The sequence below is a fragment of the Chelon labrosus genome (assembly GCF_963514085.1).
Source record: "Chelon labrosus genome assembly, chromosome: 5".
Lineage (NCBI taxonomy): Eukaryota > Metazoa > Chordata > Actinopteri > Mugiliformes > Mugilidae > Chelon > Chelon labrosus.
Genome location: NC_140341.1, coordinates 3,728,525 through 3,734,327, shown reverse-complemented (window position 1 = coordinate 3,734,327; position 5,803 = coordinate 3,728,525).

The following is a 5,803-nucleotide window of genomic DNA, read 5'->3' as shown; positions in this document are numbered from 1 at the left end:
CTCTGTCTGTCTCTCTCACCTCCTCTCTCTCTCTCTCTCTCTCTCTCTCCCTCTCTCTCTCTCTTTCCGTCCCACTCCCTCACTTTTCTCTGACTGGGGGGGAAATCACCAGAACCAGGCAGCAGCAGCAGCAGCAGCGGCAGCAGCAGCAGCAGCCTGGATGCTCAGCCCGAGAGCAAGGACGCTCGTCGTCACACGTGCATCGTGACACAGCAGTCATATATCATACGCCTTTCGCTCCTCGCTCTCTCCTTCACAAACACACCAGCTGACGCACCGACACCACACTCCACAGCGGCAAATGGGAATTCCAGGCCTGGACGCTCTGCTCGCCCCATCAGGAGAGAGCTGACCAAAAGCTGCAGCCTCTTTTTTTTTTTTTTTTTACGAGGTCAGGGTTATAAAACTGTTAGCAGATTTAGTTTATTTAAAAACAACTGGCCTTTGTGGCCTTCTTCCTCTTCTTCTTCTTCACACGCTTTCTCCTTCCATGCCACAAAGGGGAGGACGGGGGGGAGAAGAAGAGGAGTTAGTTAATTAACTCTGCTCGTAAGAGGAGAAACTTTGCTGTAGGAACAGCAGCTGTGATGCTGATATATCATTCACCTGCAATAAAATTTAAGTTATATATATATACCCTTACCTGCCAGTTCATTAGGTACACTAGTGAATGCAATCTAATCTAACAGCTTTGCATTAAATCCCAGTAACGTTAGTTTAAGTTTCCATTTCAGAGGCTTTTACATCGAGTTGTACCAACACATGTTCCTATTATTTGGACATTTTAGTCGGCGTGCCAGGCTAAATAAGAGGAACTACCTCCTCCACAATGATCATCCAGCTGAATTACTTCCTTTCTGACTCTGTCAACGATCATGGAAGAGGATTTAGAGCAGGGCTGTTAAACTGAACTGTTTTCATTAGTGTACCTAATGAACTGGCAAGTGAGTGTATGTTGGATGTGTCGCCGTGAGACTAAAGAACACTTATTAGTATTAATAAGCAAAAAGTCTCTTGATTTCGTCTTGAAAGAAAGAAAACAGACACTTAAAAAATGTTTTTAAAAACATGTTTTTCCTGGGTTACGTCTGCTGCTGCCAAATTATTGCACGACATTACATTAGTAGTTTTTTTTTTTTCTTTCCTTCTTGGCTGCACTCTTGGCCGGCGTGTTAAAAAGTCACCAAAAGCTACGGCGGCGGAGAGAGCTCAAGAAAACACACGCAAAGCAAATGAAATCATCAGTTTGACAACATGTGTGCAGCAAATACTCGCAACACCAGTAAATACAAAGACGTAAACGCTTCCAGGGGACCTCAAAAAGTCCCGTTTTATGACTTTTGGAGCTGTTGACGTTCGCTGCACGTCAGCGGTGTTGGAAATAGGTTTTCAGATTTATTTTAACATCCCGATCCTTTGCTTTTTACAAGCCTGTCGATTCAAATAATCTGACGACACACACAGCTCCTTTGCAGATCGACGGCGTTGATAATATTTAACTATTTGTCTATTCCGAGCCTTTTCCATCACTTTTTTTGGAAATATTTCCCCCTGATGTTCGCAGTTCTTTGCTGCATGTTACAGTCATTTGCTTCGGTTTTGTCTATTTGCGTGTGTGTTCTCAGTTGAACTCTGTCGGCCGCTGTAAAACGACTGCCGAAAGCAAGATTTATAGCGAAGATATAATCCTCCAACTGAGGTGTGAAAGAAAGAAATTCGGAGGAAAAGAAAGATAAGTCATATCATCTACTGCAGAGCAGAATGGGGAGCAGACAAACGAGGCAAAGTCAAGTATTTTCGGATTAAATAAGGGAGAGAGAGGTCAAATGACTGCCAAGAAAACTTAAAAAAGAAAAACATGGGCTGTGTAACGCTGAGAGGAAAATGCTCAGATGCTCATTGTATCACACACACAAGTCCTGGTATGCAGAAACAAAATTCTCCAGGGAAATAAGGGGAGCGAGCTGCACCGCACTAAGTAGGACTTAGAGGGTCAAAAGTTTAAGAAGCGCAATTACCTGAAAGACCTCAGCTGACCCCCAAATTTCTCACCTTCTGTTCCCTCACACATGCACACACACACCTTCGACAGAGGCGATTTACAGCCGGCAGCAGGAGAGGGACGGGGCGGGGGGTGGTGGTTGTGGTGGTGGTGGTGGCTATACAGCACCAACAGGCTCCAAAAGAGAGAAAGAGAGCAAACAGACCCACGTAAGCTCAGTTTGTATTTTGATTACACTTTCAGGCGCTGTAAACGATCACCGCTGTGAACGGTGTCAAATTAAACGGCCATAACTCACCTGGACGGAGTCCGAGCGCCCCTCCTTGGCTCGCTCAGCCCGCCGGACCGCATGAGAGGTGGTGACAGGGAGTAAATGGCTTCAGATAATGTATCATAATATCACATTAAGAGGCCGTTCTGTGAAGCCAAATGTGAATCCCATATGCGGGGAGACGAGGGTGGGGCGGGAGGCCAGAAGATATATGGAGGGAAAGCGAGGGGCTACGAGCACCTTTCTGACAACTTGTAAAAACACTTTCACTTTCTGTAGCTGTAGCTGGTAAATGAACGGCAATAAAACGTAATGTGACAGCTGTTGAGAGGCAACTCACTTTTTAAGATTATGATTAACTCTCTCCACTGTTCATTTTAGCGACATGTCATTGCATTGTTAACATTTTGGACCCTTTAGGCCGCAGGTCGGGTTGCTCACTTCTTGCATCAGTGTAGAAGCCGGTGACTACCATGAGTGTGATGTGACAGTTGTCCCCCGGTCTTAATAAAGTCCCGCCTTGGCTGCAGGCGGTCTGATCACGCTGTCCCCATGAGCAGCGAGTTAGGACTGGAGCCGACGTGACATGACTCATCACAGCGGGATTAGCTGGGCAGGTCACATCGCAGCTCAATCGCACCTGAGTCACACATTCGCCGGCCTGTGATCCCCCGACAGATAAAAGATTAGTTAAATATCTATCTCTGTCAGGTTTCGGCTCTTTGTTCTTTTTTCCTTCAGTGCTCGTTTCAACGCGGTTTGTATTATCTGTGAGAGACACAAAGTAACCCTGGGCCGCCTGATTTGAGTATGAGTGATTTTCAGCCTTATTTTAAGCTACATGAGGAACGAAAAAAGGGCTGTAATCTTTGGAGATTTATGTGCGCCGGTGAGCAATAGAAAAACAGGCAGGTTCGCTTCAAGAATGGCCTCCACCGGGAGCCAAACGTCTGACAAAAATAGTCCCACAGTTGTAATTTACAGCCGGTGTAGAATAACTTTCTCTGTTCTCGACCAGGTAAAGTAATGTCACAGCGGCTGCCAAAGACAACCGACGTTTGATGAGCGTAGCAGGTCTGGTTATGGAGTTCAGGGGGAAGCGCAGTTAGCCAGGACAAGTGCTCAGAATCAATGGGTAATGTCTAGCACAGGGATAAAACATTGGTATCAAAGAGAAACTGCACTTCTCAGATGGCGATGAGGATGCAGTGGGTGCGGACCACAGTGTAGCTAATGAGCTTAACACTCATTTTCAACCAGAAACAGTCATGTGCACTGTATTGCATGAGAACAACGCCCATGGGTTGACGGGGATAAAAAAGAGAAAGTGAAAGAGACTGGGACACAGGGAACAAAAGGAGAGCAGCTAAGTGTTTCCCCATGTGCACCTGGGGCAGCGGCTGACCCTGGAAAGCGAGGTCTAAGCCTTAGCCTTTCTGTCCCTCCACCCCGCTCACTGTGCCAATGCCCATAGGCACTGAGGAATCACTGGAATGAGGGAGAGCAGCCAGAAACAGTCTACTAAACTCCCTTCATCTTCATAGAAGTGCCATTACAGAGGGGGTCCTGTCTGGTCCAGACAGAGACCACTTAACTGGGACGGTGACATGCTGAAAGTCTCACGGCTTCTTCCTGAGGATGAGCCAACAGGTGGTCTGACGTCAGTGACTGTCTACGCTGAATACGCCGTTTTGAAGTCGGTTTTCATGGCATAATTAAATAAACGATCCAAGAACCCACTTTTAAACCAAAATGTCTCCCATCCTGTAAAAATCACCAGATGGATCCAGGTCTCATTCTCAAACAGACTGAAAGTGTTTCATCACACTGGAGAGAAATCTGTTTGTTCAGCGTGGCCAGATCTCATCTGTTTCCCGCCCAGTTAGTTTTTTCAAATTTTATTTTTGCCCGTGAAAATACAGTGGGATGGGCGAACATTATTTGGGGCATTTTTCTAATAACTTTTTAATCCTGGTAAGAAACAAAACCTTAAAGCATTTACTTTTTACAAGTGTTAATAAGTTGTACTTGAAAACCCACTGACCAGCTGGTAAATTATGTTCTGTGCCTGTAGAAAAGACTGGGAAGTTAGAAGAGCTACTTTTAGCTGGGAGGCTGGGAAGAGTTACTATTAGCTGGGAAGCTATGAAGAGCTACTATTAGCTGGGAAGCTAGGAAGATGGAAGAGCTACTATTAGCTAGGAAGCTATGAAGAGCTACTATTAGCTGGGAAGCTAGGAAGATGGAAGAGCTACTATTAGCTGGGAGGCTAGGAAGAGTTACTATTAGCTGGGAAGCTAGGAAGATGGAAGAGTTACAATTAGCTAGGAAGCTATGAAGAGCTACTATTAGCTGGGAAGCTAGGAAGATGGAAGAGCTACTATTAGCTGGGAGGCTAGTAAGAGTTACTATTAGCTGGGAAGCTAGGAAGATGGAAGAGTTACAATTAGCTAGGAAGCTATGAAGAGCTACTATTAGCTGGGAAGCTAGGAAGATGGAAGAGCTACTATTAGCTGGGAGGCTAGGAAGAGTTACTATTAGCTGGGAAGCTAGGAAGATGGAAGAGCTACTATTAGCTAGGAAGCTAGGAAGCTTTCAAGAGCTACTATTAGCTAGGAGGCTAGGAGCAGCTACTATTAGCTGGGAGTCTATTAAGCTAGGAAGAGCTACTTTTAGCTGGGAGGCTAGGAAGCTAGGAAGGGCTATTATTAGCTGAGAGGGTAGGAATGTAGGAAGAGCTACTATTAGCTGGGAAGCTAGGAAGATGGAAGAGCTACTACTAGTTAGGAAGCTATGAAGAGCTACTATTAGCTAGGAAGCTAGGAAGATGGAAGAGCTACTCTTAGCTGGGAGGCTAGGAAGCTAGGAAGGGCTACTATTAGCTGAGAGGCTAGGAAGCTAGGAAGAGTTGCTATTAGCTGGGAAGCTAGGAAGACAGAAGCGCTACTATTAGCTATTAAGCTATGAAGAGCTACATCATGCAGAGCTGTCTTTCCCTGAATCATGCTGATCAGCTTGTCTACGGTTTATTCGTTCTAGATCTTCATGACGTTGTGGAAATATTTGTGCTTAAAGTTACAGCAGACTCTAAACAGCTTGCTTCTCAGACAACAGACATTTTGTTGTTGTTACATGTCGACCAAAAAATTTGATTGGCCCTGGCAGATATTTGCAGGAGCGTGATTAGTTCCCAATAGAGAGACTCCAGAACAACTTGTGGGCGGGGGAAGTTGATCTGGCTTCCAGGCTACGTTCAGATGAGAAAAGACCGACTCGATAAGCTGGTAATTCAGATGTTGCAGCTAGTGGCTCACGTTTTGCCTGACACCAGAAAACGGCCGAACGTCAACTTGGTCTGGTTTACTAGACATGTAGATGTTCCTAAATTAGAGTTTCAAACTGCGTAGAAAAGTAAATAAATATATAAAATAAAACAAGTGAAGCAGCCAAATTAAAACATGATGCCGACGGAGTGAACTGGAGGACTGCTTTGGGGGAACAGTTCTGAGAAAAACAACATCTGAACGCAG